The sequence below is a fragment of the Choloepus didactylus genome, chromosome 15 (genome assembly GCF_015220235.1).
Source record: "Choloepus didactylus isolate mChoDid1 chromosome 15, mChoDid1.pri, whole genome shotgun sequence".
Taxonomy (NCBI): domain Eukaryota; kingdom Metazoa; phylum Chordata; class Mammalia; order Pilosa; family Megalonychidae; genus Choloepus; species Choloepus didactylus.
In genome coordinates, this window is record NC_051321.1 from 35797058 (window position 1) to 35810512 (window position 13455).

Here is a 13455-nt window from a genome sequence, read left to right on the forward strand (position 1 = left end):
ATGTGCCTTTCCTCTTTTGTGATTCTGCTTTGTATCCTTTCCTTTTGCTGTGATAAATCTTAGTCATCAGTATAACTATATGCCGAGTCCTGTGAGTCCTGGAACTGGAATTTTGGTATGTGCTAGGCACTGCCCCCTCCCACATCTCCATTCTGTTACGTCTCTCTCCTCATTCTGAGTCTACCATCACCTCCTGCAGGGAGCCCTCCGAGACTAGATGCACCCTTGTCCTAATGCCCTTTGGAGCATTGCCTTCTCCTCCCAAAGAGCAGTGACTTCACTTAAGCTAAGCGCTTCTTGGTGTGCACTGTCCAGGAGCTCCCCCTGTCCGACACCTCCATCTGAGAGCATTCGTCACCCTGGCACACCGCTTCTGTGGTTAGAGTGAAACGGTCTATGTCTTTGTTGGTCTTGTGTTCCTTCTGAGAGCATGTAGTTGTAGATTTCTGTAATTTAGAGGAGAATCAGCCCCAAAGCAATTTTTTGTTTGTTTAGCTTGTTTGGGTCTTGGTGGCAGTGGTGGAATTTTTTTGTTGTTTTTTTTTTTCTTTTGCATAATTACCACTGCTACTGATGAGGTTTATTTCTAATGATGAGGATAAGATCTTGTCAAAATAACAATGCACAAGAGGCAACAGAGCAAGTTCTTTGTCAAGAACAGGGATCCAAGCGTGGGATAATGTGCTGGGTAGGGAGCATGGGCAGCCTCCAGAGACCCACCAGACCCAGTCTGAGCCTCTTTACAAGGACTGACCTTCAGCAAACTGCTTGAACTCCTAAGCATCATTTTCCTCATCTGTGAAAATGGATAATGGGTTTATTGGGGTGGAGGTGTGCATAGAACCTTCTTAGTCCAGAGCCTGACATGCGGAAAACAGTCGGTTAATGGTAGGCTGTCATTACGGTGCATTCTGAAATTCAGTCAGAACCTGTGCTTTGGAATACATTGACGAGTCCAGTGTCAGTCATCCTGTCGCCTGGACCTCACATATTTTATTCAATCTGGAAGCAAATATAATTGTAGGCTCTTAACAGAAGCAGGCCATGACCCTGACAGTAAGCATGAGCTTCACTTTGTGGCTTAGGAGACACCTTATGGGGAGCTGTGCTTGGCCAACTGAGGCATCAGTTGTGTGCTACAAGGTCATCTAGAACCCCACAGATGTTGGTAAATAAATCCTTACAGTTATCAATGTTGTCAAGAAAGGCCCATACCTCCCTCCGTGGCCCAGCCCTTCGCAAGTTTAATCCTGACAGCCTCGCTGGGGACCCCCATCTAAGGCAATGGCCAGCGCCTCGATCCATCACCTTGCAGGGACGCAGACCCTTTGGGCGCTGTGGATGACAGCGAGTCATACAGGACCCTGGAAAAGTGGCGTTGAGCGTTCGAGCCCCAACCACCGGCCGTCTCAGAACCCGGCTGACATCACTTTTTCCTCCAGAAGCTCTAGTGAGGGAGAATCAGTCAGACCCACTTGTTCTGGATAAGCACTTTTACTTTCAAGAAGGTCTCAGACAGGATATCAAGGGGCCTGATCAGTAGAGAAATTCCAAAACCAATAAAGATAATAATGAAAACAACAGCTATTCTTAATTGTTTTAAGCATTATATGTGCATTTTCATCCAATTCTCACCACTGTTTGAAGTAGATATTATTATTATTTCCATAGCACAGATGAGAAATATGGTGCTCAGTGAGGTTAGGTATCTTGTCCAAGGACATGGAACAAGTAAATGCTAGAGCAGAGACTGGAGCCCAGGTTTGTCTGACTCTAGAGATGGGGCTCCTGAACTTGGGCTCCAACACAAGGCAGTGGGGTGCCGAATGTGGTTTTCAAACTTTATTTTCTCAGTGTAACCCTTTGGAACAACAACAACAACAACAACAAAATCTTAAGCAACACCCTATAAAACAATTCAGTGTGGAACTGCTATGGTTGCAGGGGGCTGGGGGCCCAGATCCCCACTTCTCATCTTCCCCCCTTCCACTTGGGGTCCCTGAAGAACTTCTGCGGAACCTTGGGCTCCACAGGTCACAGATCAAGAACCTCAAATAAAGTTGAAGGGGTGTGGACTCCACAGCTCCTCCTTCTTTCTCTGTGAAAGGGAATACAAATATTGGCCTCATAGAGTTGTTCAGAAAGTTAACTGAGCTAATGCGTGTCAAGCATCTAGCACAATCCTCAGCTACCATTATTATTATCCTAATGGAGACCTTTTATGGGAAATAAGTACTAATTCAGAGGGGGGGTGTCCTGGGTTAAATGGTGGCCCCTCAAAAAGATACATCTACATCCTAATCCCCAGAGCCTGTGATATTACCTTACATGGCAAAAAGATGTGGTAAGTTAAGGATCTTGACTTGAGAGGAGGTGGGGCTCCTGGGTTATCCAGGTGGACCCTCAGTGCAATCACACGGGTCCTTATGAGAGGGGCAGAGGGGGTCTGGAGAGAGGAGGCAATGGGGTCAAGGAGGCAGACACTGGAGTGGTGCAACCTGCAGCCACCACAGCTGGAAGAGCCAACAAATGATTCTCCCCCAAAGCCTCAAGGGCACACAGTCCTGGCCACACCCTGATTTCAGACTTCCGGCCTCTGAAACCGTCACAGAATAAACTTCTGTTGCTTCCAGCCACCCAGTTTGTGGTGGTTTGTTCCAGCAGCCCTGGGAAACTGAGACAGGGGGTCGTTGCCCCAGCTTGGGGCTGGTGTCAGTGCACGTACCATATGTGGGGACTGATGCACACGGAGATGCCAAGGCCTGGGGGATGTGCTGGGATCCTTGCAATGGCACATCACAGGTGCCCCTCGTTTCCAAGGCATGGCCCAGCAGGCACTGCCTGGAATCCTCCGTGCTCTTCCAGGACCCTCCGAGGGGCAGAACCTTCTGGTCAATGAAGATACCTGCTCAGGTTTCACTCTCCTCCTAAAGCTGGGCTGCAGCCATCACCACGACATGTCAGTTATTTGCAATACCCAGATTGTCATTTCTGACAACGGGCCTGCATTTATCTGTTGAGTTTAATGATTGTGTGGACAGGAGACTTATTGGTGCTGTCACCATCACACTTTATCACCATCTACGTCTAGGCCTGGAGGGGTTCTCAAGACAAGCAAGGATGCCTCCTAGAGGCTGCCCTTGCTGTGTCTACTCTTCCCTCCTTTTACTTCAATGATGAGTATTTTCCAGAAAGCTGGAGCTGAGCCAAGTTAGTGCTGTGCTGCCACAAAGTGGCCATGGGATTGCCATGTTCCTCCGCGGCAAAGACGTTCCTCCCCAGATGATGCCACGGCAGCCGAGCCGTAGACTCCTCCACAAGAACCATCTGGCATTGATTTTTCAGCGACACCTCCTGAGAATTCGCCAGAGCCACAAGGCAAGAGAAGCAGTAACACTTTTTTTTTGGCCACCGCACCTGCTGAGGGGGTATCACGTGCTAGTTCTACTCTCACTGGTATAATTCTGAGAGAGCTTTGCCAGAAGGAATCCCTGGTCTAGTTAAAATAATGTTAGTTCAGAAAGGAGAAAAACAAGGCGTTATGATCAGGTAGAAAGAAACGAGAATTTGGAGTAGGAGGATCTAGCCCTGCCACTTCCCAGCTGTGTGACTTGGGCATATTACTAACCTCTGGGCTTAGTTTCTCATTTAAATTGAGGGAGAGGGGCTAAGGCCCCTGCTGGATCACTGAGAGGATTAAGCAATAAAGGCAGGCAAACCATAAGGCACTGTGCAAACGCAACGGCACACGCGAACTATGCAGCAGAGGATTGACATGAATGTTTCGTTCCACTTTGGTTCGTTGTTTTGAGTCCCAAGATCTAAGCTGTGTTAGCCCAACATAGACAGTGTCCGACTGAAGGATGCCGTTGAGGGTCTGCCAGCCTCCTGTCCATTTATGGAGGCTCCAAATCCTCAAAGACCTCCAACTAGACTCCTTTATCACACGTCGCCCATCTCTGCTTGTCTTACATTGAATTTCAAAAGATGCGGTTTGGTTTGCTCTTATCTCTGAAAGGGAGTGTTACGTGTCCGTGTCTCTCCCTTTCTGAAGGAACGAGATGGGTACATCAAAAGGAAAAGAAGAAAGCTCGTGCCATTCCAAAGGATTGAGTGCCTGCAGATGCCAAAGCTTGATCTGACCCCTTTCTGACCTGCGTGTTGGGAACTGGACTTAGGTCAGGCTGCAGAGGGACATGCCCTACTGGCCTCTGGAAGGGGCAGAGGGTGTGAGGAGGAGGAAGGGGACTTAAAGGAAAAGGCTAATGAAATAAATCACCGATTGCCTGTCTGCTCTGAGCAGGGAGCCAGCATGACTGAGCCTTGGCCTGGGCTCTGCCCAGTAGCTGGGAAAAAACAAGTGGTTCCTTGGAATGGGAAACTGCTCAGCTCCCGAGAAGACCCGGGAAGAATGAGGACAAAGTGTTTATGCTGCACCCTCAGGAATCATGTGCGGAACAAGTGTGGAAGGGAGAATCAAAAGCATTGTATATATATGAATATATATATGAGTTAGTCAATAACATAATCCTTCTAGGTTTATACTATAGCTTGTTCTCTACCTGTTCAACTGTAGCAGTGTTATAAAACCCTAAATGGCAGAGATGAGGTTCATCCAAATCCTTTCGTAATGAACTCAGATCATGGTCTTTCAACTGGATCTTGATAAGATTGAAATAGGGATAGCTCTCACATATTGGTGAACATGAAGCCCGCCTGGGAATGTGATTAAAATGCTGGTTCCTGGGCCCCATGTTTAGAGATTCTGATTCACCAGGCCTGGGTGGGCTCAGGAATCTGCGTTTTTCACAAGTTCCCCAGGTGTTTCTGATGCAAGTGTTTACAGGCCACTAGGTGAGATCACGGACTCAGACCAGCGCATCTCAAACTTTAATGTGCACACGAATCACCTGGGCATATTGTTAAACTGCAGGTTCTTAGATCTGGGGTGGAGCTGAGATTTTGCTTTATTTTTACATGCTCCCAAACGATGTGGTGCTACCTGTCCCCAACCAAAAACTTTGAGAAGCAAGAATCCACTTGCTACTCTTTTCCTGCAATCAAGGTGTACCAGCTTTAGTGGGGTTTTGATCTGGATGGGTGGTTCAAACCAAAAAATATCTGCTTTACCTAGTATCTTACATTAAAGTCATATACCTTTCATTTGTAACTAAAATAACATTTATTTTAACTGCCCGTCAGATTGGTAATTTTTATGCAGCAAGCACTTTAAAGAAATAAATGTCTAGGTATAATTTGGTGCTTTCTTGCTAATACTTAACACAATATTTTCTATCCCTAGACTTTAATGCACATTTGCTCCGATAGTCAGATTCTGATTAGTGTTGATGCATGGCTAAGGGAATTCAAGCCAGCTTAAATGCCTTTGGTATTGGCCGCTCTCTATATTTTTTAAAGAAAGAATCTCTTCTTGGGCTATTTCCTTCAAATCAAAATGAATTTAACTCATCAGGTAACACCCAATAGCTTTTAAGGATTTGCAGCTTTCTCCGACCATCATTTCTCAAGACGCAGCCAGTTATTCCCCCATTAGCTGCATCAGGAGAGGGAAAACTAGAAGGAACTGATTTTTTTTTCCCATTGGGATGGAATAGACAGAAGAGTAAGGAGTCGAGTTCAGCCAACAGAATAGACTATCCAAAGGCTATGGAACCAGCATGTGGAGATCCAGGCAAGCAAAGGGAGTAAGGGCCCAATACAGTGTAGCACATGTCCCAACAGGCATGGGGACGTGAGCAGCAGCTTATACGAGAAATTCCAAGCAGTAGTCAACCCGGGGAGCTCGTCATCACAAAGAGGGGCTAGTGCCCAGCTAGGGGTCCAGGCCAGGACTCCAGGTGGGCAGAGCCCTGGGCCAGAAGGATGGGCCCTTTCTGATCTGAAGATGGCCATCTCCATTCCTATCAGCTGTGACCTGAAGCCCACCTGGTCCTTGTCTTCATAGGACAGTCCTGCCCTTTGCCAGATAAGACCTCTGGACTTGTGCTCTCTGCCCCACACCAGGGCCTGTGACTTGTGTCTAGTGACCCAGACATCAGGCCATGCTGGCTTAACACAGCCCCCAGCACATGTGTGTCCAGTCCAGTGCCAGCCCTGGACTTCCTCTCTGCTGGAGAAAATCACAGCCACCTGCTCCCTTTAACAGGACATTCCTACAGCTCAGTGGGCCAATCATTCAGTTCCTGTCGAATCTGGTACAAGACCTAGGGTTCCCTAGGGGGGGGGCCCAGACGGCTGGCTCTGCTGCAGACAACAGCCATATACTGTGAGTGTGTGCAGGCATGCGCACACACATCTGTGTAAAGCCTACGGCTATGTCATGGTTTACAGACATTATCTCATTTGACCTTGAGGTAGAGTAAATATTATTAGCCCCACTTTCTAGATGAGGCAACCGAATCCTAGTGAATATAAGTAGGCTCCATTATCAAACATTTTGGTAGGGGTTGGAGGAATAAAATATAGTCCTGAACTCGGTGGAGCTCACAGTCTCCTGTGCTCAAGGCTACACAGGTAATAATAATAATAATTCATCCCTTCAAAAATATTTATTGAATTTCTGTTATGCATCAGGCACTGAGTATAGCAGAAAGCAGACAGACAGACTAACTAGTGTTTATGAAGCATTTGCTCTGTGCCAGGAGGAGAACCGACTATTTTACAGGGATTATCTTGCTCCTCGCCACAGCCCTATGGCATAGGAGCTGATATCAGTGGCTTGGCTTTACTCGTGAGGAGGCTGTGGCTTGTGCAGGTTGAGCGGCTTGTGGTACTCGTACAGCTGGAGTTCAGAGCAGGGATCTGACTCCTGAGTCCAGCCCCTCACCACTGCCTCTGGTGCTCTGTGTTCCCACTCCAAGTCCAGAGCTCCTTCTACTGCCCCATGTGGCCCCCACAGAACCCATCTCACTTGGAAGAGCAGGCCCTCCTGCCTCCTTTACCCAGCCATCCCCAGGACTGAGGGCAGAGGATTCCCATTCCCAGATCCTAAGACCCTGAGCGGCTGCCCCAGTTCCTGTAGGGCCACCCTCACCTGCTCCTACCCTGAGCTCGGTTCCTGAGGCTGCCCTGCCTTTGCCCTTCACTCCAGATTACCCCCTGGCCCTGGCTCCACCCCACCTGCTCAGATTCCTCCAATCCTGAGGTGGAGTTGGTGTCCTCTGACCAGGTCCCACTACATGGCCTCTGCACCTCAGCATCCCTCCAGCTGTGCAGAGTTCAACCTCTGCGGTCACTGACCCTGCCTGCCCCGTTTGCCATGGTAACCAGCCATGTGGAAGCCTCTAGGTCGCTATTCCAACTTCTTCCTCCTCCTTCAAGCCGTGACTTCTGCACCCTCTTCTCAGCCAAGAACCCTCACTTCTTATTTACCTGCAAGAAAACCATGATCTCTGGACCTCAGCTTTCTAGTAGCTGCTCTCCGCCTCATCCTGTCTTCTTACTCATCCTAGCTTCCTTTCCTCTTCTCTTGATTCCAGGCCTACCCCATCCGCTGCCCCTCCACCACCTTCACATCTTGCCCAGGTAGCTCTGTATCACTGTCTCGGTCTTTTCCTCTTGCTCATGAACATGCACAGGCTTCCGAGCTTGTGAAACCCTCACTTAACCCTGTGTCCCCTGGCCAAAATCCTAGGCCTTTCTGAACCCTTTTTTCCCTCAATGAGTCATCTAAGCTGTGCTCCCATCCACTCCCCTATGCCCCCAGTCTAGCTCCCCTCCATTCCAAGGAAACAGCTCCCTGGAAGGTCACTGGTGACCTCCAAATGAACAAATCTAGTTGGGTTTTTCAGTCCTTGGGCCTTCTTGACCTCTGGAAAGCAGTTAGCACTCTTGGTCACCCTTCTCTTTTTAACCCTTGCTTTCTTGATTTCTGGACTTTCTTGACTCTGTCTTAGGAGTCATTTGCTTGCAAGGAACAGAAACCTGCTCAAGTTAGCTCAGAAGGAAGTTTTGGGGAATAATTCAGGGGAATCTCATCAAACCCAATATACATAATTCTGCATTGTTGTCTCAGCTCTGTCCCCTGGCCAGTCCTTCGTGCATGCAGCTGCCAGTTCTTGGGTATAATGGTACACCCTGGTCAGAATTCTTCCCTGGCTCCCCATTGCCTACCAAATAAATCTGAATATAGTTTACATGCCACTATGTAAGTTCTGCAGTCTCACCCGCCATGTTCTTGTCCAGTTTGGCCTTTGACTATTTTCAACACAAACCTCTGCTTTATGAGGTAGTGTGCCCCCTAGTCCCTAAACATGTTCTCCTGTTCCCTGCTCTGCCTCTTAGCTTCCACCATATCTTTTGTAAATGCTCAATCCATACATCTCCTATTAAAATCCTATCCATCCTTCGAGGCATAGATCAAATGCACCTTCTTTATGAAGAATTCATCCCAGGAGGAATGACCTTGGCCCAGTATGGCAGATAAGGAGTAGCCCCAAGTCCCAAACTTTCAGAGGAGGGCGAGGTCACTTTTGCTGGGGTGTCGTTCCCTGAGCAGAGGAATGACGTCATATGCCATACGTTCACTGCAGTACCTAGCAGTGTGCACTGCCCATAAGTAGGACCCCAGGAGGGTGAAATAAAACTAAGTGGATGAAAGGCTGACTTATCCTTTTTACTCTTAAAGAAGAGTGGAGCATCCATTCGGCTACTTGCCCTACAATACCTCCCCTAAACTGGCTCACTTCCTCAACCAAAGGAGAGACAGACAAAGACCGACAGCTAGATGCTTTTTGAAGGAAAGAAAGTTCAAGCAGAGATTTAAGTGTCTATGACCAAGCAGTTAAGTGGTTTGCCTGAATCCACAGCAAGGTGATCACAGAGTCTGATCAGAGCTCACTGCTTGTCCCCCACGCCCCATTCTAGCCTCGTTGCTGTCGACACTCAGTGCTCTCCTGCCTCCCTCAGCCCAGCTCTGCTGCCTTAATACTGGCCTTAGGACCAGGCAGGAGGCCAACAAGCAGACCCATTTCCAGAACACAGTGAGTCAAACAGGGTTCCATTTTCTGTGTTTACCTCTCTCTGGGCTTCTGGAGAAGAGGGGAGGACCTTGAGGTGTGTCTAGAGGACAGAGGGACTTGGTGGTGCCAGGGAAGCATTGCTTCCATCAATAGGCTCTGGCAAGTTTGTCTCCAGAATGTACAGACCCAAATTAGTCACTGTCTATCCAGAGACACATCCTTCATCCTTCCTGGCACTTCTCTTCCTGTAAATACGTGGTTCCTGGCATGCTGCTCTCACTAGTTTTGGTACAAGTTGAAGGCTGTCGATCATAGGCTCCTGGGTCCTGGTTCTGGGGATGTGACCCAACCTGGGCCAATCAGAGCCCTTCCCTGGGATCTTTCACACTGGAACTGAGGAAAAAAAGCATCTTAGTCTCTGATGCCAAAGCCGAGAAGATGAGAAGGCAAGAGTGCTGCCACATCCAAGCCTTGTGACGAAGGATGATGATATGAAAGAATGAGGCCAATAGACAGAGAGAAGAGGAGGAGAGAGAGAAATGAAGTCCTGACAACTTCCTGGTTCAGAAGCCTGGTTCCAGTCACCCTGAGGCCTGCTGTTCCTGCAGTTTGGATAGCTGAGCCAATAAATTCCTCAGTCAGTTCAGGTTGAATGTTTGTCACTTGCAACAAAAGAATCCTGAGTAACACATCCTCCGTCTGTCACCTGAATCCCTGAAACCCTTCTCTGCCTGTTTATGGAATTCCTGCCTCCCCGCCCTTCTTTTCCTGGGATAAATGTACACTGAGGAGTGGAGTTATGGTCTTCTTCATCATCAACAACATTGTCCTCATCATAAACAAACATGGCTGAGCCCCTGCTCTTTCCTGGCATTCTCCTAGGTATGGTGGGGAACGGAGCTGCATGTGATAGTCTCTGCCTTCTGGGTGCTTCTATGCTCATCAAAATATAAGAAATCCCAAGGGCACCAAGCACATGCTGAGCATAGATCTTTTTTAGAACAGGCATAAATCAATCAGTCTGTGTGGAGTTACTATAGAGCACAGACACTCCTCACTGCAGATTATTCTGACCTTTTGGTACCAAGCATCCTTTTCTTGAAAAGCCATCCACCTCTTAGGACAAAAAGTTTTTTTCCTTCATCTTAAAGTTAGGTACATACTCCAACAGAGCACTCTATTTTGGGGATTTTCTCCACCGTAATCAGCTTCTAATTCAAGATCAAATCTGTTGTTGTTGTTTTTTCCCTGGGATGCCCTTACAAACTTATCCAACTTACTCTCCCTGGAATCAGCAGCTCCAGATTTCTCATCAGGCCCAGAACCTTCCCATTATCCAAGCCTCCGTTCCTTTAAACTAATTCCAGATTGTGCTATTCCAGAGCACAATCTGCGAATCTCCTGTTTGCATGCCTTCCCGTATGCTTTCTGGTTCAATTTAACTTCAGTAGCTTCCAAAGAATTAAATATGTGAAAAGGAAAAAAAGAACATTACACACATTTCCAAAGAAATGATCTATGTTCAATGTTGTGCATTCAAAATGGGAAACATGGCTAGAAAGGAAAGAAGAAAGAGAAGAAGGATGTATAGGAAAACAAGTGTTTCTGGAATCTCTGTATTCCTTCTTCCCTTCCACCCTCAGACTCCATACCAGATCCTCAGAGAGTCTGAGATCCGAGTACCAACCCCACTGTATCCAATTTAAATGGCTCTCCTAGAGAATTCCACTGATTTATGAATAATCCTTTCTCCTACTTTCCAGGGATTAAATCACTTCTCTTTAGTCCTTAGATGCTACTTCTTTTTCCAGAAACTCAGTGGCTTAAAAAAATATATTTCTCACAATTCTGTGGATCAGGAATTTGGGCAGGGTTCAGGTGGATGGTCCATGTGACTTCAGCTAGTCACACACTTGGCTGCACTCAGCTGTCGGCTGGGCAGAGCTCACTCACATGCCTGGAGCCTCATTTCTCCTCCACGAGGCCTCTCCATGGGACTAGCCTGGGCCTGGTCAGAGCATAGTGGCCTCAAGGTGGCCAAACAGACTCCACCTCTTGATGGGTGGGGCAACACGTACATACAGAGAAGTAAGGAAATGTTGGCAGCCGTCTTTGCAGACCATCTACCCCCCTCCCCCTTTACCACCTAGTTCACTTAGCATGCACCTGTTCTTGCTCATTTCTTAGCCTTAGATAAACCCCCATATATAGAACACCATTCTCCTTTTAAACAACTCTTCTCCATCTGTTTTTTTCCCACAGATTATCTTGCCTCACAATCTCTATCCTAAGGCATAAAATTTTCCTTGCCTTCAGTCTATCCTCTCCTTCAAATACTTGTTTCAGCAAACTGTATATTCCCAAGTACTGAACTCAAATTAACTTTTAATAATAAACCTATTCTGATGTCTTGTTCTTTTATGATAACGATCATTTAAGACTTGTAATACGCCCTTAATGGAACACAACACTTTTAGGCCGGGGGGTAGCAATCTTTTTCGGTGAAGAGCCAGATAGGAAATTTTTTTCTGGTTTTGTGGACCATACAGTGTCTGTTGCAACAACTCAGCTCTGCCATTACAATGTGAAAGCAGCCATAAACAATAATAAATGAATGAGCACGGCTGTGTTCCATTAAAACTTTACTCACCAAAAACAGGCAGCAGGCCAGACTTGGCCCGCGGACCATAGTTTGCTGACCCCTGCTTTAGACCAAGGGCTGAGTTTGTCTCTCAGTTTATTTTATCTAATGATTAGTGTCTGACTTTCAAAAAATCACTTCTTCTGAAACTCATTTCTTCATCTATAAAATGAGGGTGTTGAAAATGACCAAGAATTGTGTCTGTAGTTTTGAAAACACAGGACATCTTTAAAAACCTTTAGAGGAAATGTCTTGAATCACCACGAGATGGGCCTGGTTCTCTATGATAATATCTCGGCGTCAGTGTTGATATTCCCATGACCTTGTGATTTCCAGGGGTCTCTCTGTTTGTCTCCGTAGGTCTGTGTGCCCCCTTTGCCCTGTGTCTCTGTATTTATATGGATCAGCATCTTTATCTGCATTTACGTGTGTTTTTCCCTCTGTGCTTTTAGGCTTCATTGACCCTCATTTCTATGTTTACATAGTTTTGTGCGTCGCTGTCTCCCACTCTTTTTGTGTACACACATCTGTCTCTTCTTTTTGCCCCACCTCTCTCCTTAGTGTATAATATTGTTGGATAGATATTACTTTGCATAATTTTTCTTTTTGAATGAAAAGGCTATAATGTTTCCTATTCTTAATTTTCTAAACAGCATATTGTATATATCTTCCAAATTAGACAAATTTTTTTGCTATTTATGTAAAATAAGATATACATAAATTACTTAGCACCGTATCTGGTGTGTAGTGAGTACTCAATAATCGTTACATCTTTTTATCTTGCTTCCCCTTATGTGACTGTCTGATTTTCACATGGACCAAGGATTCTCAACAGAAACCAAGATCCTCTGTCTCTATCTGTAACACTTTGTTATTTTCTCTCACCCTTACCCAGGAAAACAACTCTTGGTATCGTCTTTGTCGTTACTAGGTTTGTGTATGTCTTTGGGGAACCCATGAAAGTGGAGGGTCAAAGAGCAAACAAGAGCCTGATGGCTCAGTTGGCCTTTTGCTACCCAGTGACCATCTGGTACCTTCCACAGGCTCCTTCTCTTCCTTTCACTCTGCAAATATTTATTGGGTGCTCACCATGCACCAGATAATGGGTAGACGGACGTGGCCCTGCCCTCATGGAGCTTATGGCTTAATGGGAGAAATAGACAATAAATCAGTAAATGAGCAAGAGGAGGAAGTGGATGCTGTGACTGGAATACCGATGAGGGAAGGTCTTCCTCAGGAGGAGCCTTTTAAGTGAGACTGGAAGGAGCCAGCCACGGAGCAGAGCAGGAGGGGATGGCGGGAGAGAGCTGTAGATAGAGTGAGCCTGCAGGCGGGCCCTGGGCTGGGGATGAGCCTGCTGGACTGTGGGAGCTGAAAGGAGACCAGTGTGGTTGGAAGTGGTCAGCCAGGCGGGAGGAGCCCACCGAGCCGGGCTTCGGGCCTGGTGGGATAAGGGTCTGGGCTTTGTTCCGGTGCAATGGGACGCCACTAGAGGCAGCAGAGTGGCATGACTTGATCTTTATGTCAAAAAGATGGCTCTGGTGACTGTGGGGAATTAGATTGGAGGTGGCCAGTGAGGAAACAGAGGAAGGAGGCTCTCCAGAGATGGTAGCCATCAGGGAGGAAAGAAAAGGAAGGATTTGAAACATATTTTACAAAGTAGAAATGACAGGATTGGCTGATAAATGAGAGAGGGAGAACCAAGGCTGGCGCCAGGTTTCTGGCTTTGGTACTTGGGTGCCAGTTGGGTGGAGGGGTGGGGGGGCAAGCAATCAATAGTTGCATTTTGGACAAACCCCGTCCGAGGGGATGACGGACGTGCAAGGAAAATGC

General features: G+C 47.0%; 1 protein-coding gene across 1 annotated transcript in view; it reads left to right on the forward strand.

Moving 5' to 3' along the window:
* The window catches only part of CRTAC1 (cartilage acidic protein 1), a 139195-nt gene that overhangs the window by 68138 nt on the left and 57602 nt on the right, over nt 1-13455 (forward strand). The window lies entirely within an intron of this gene.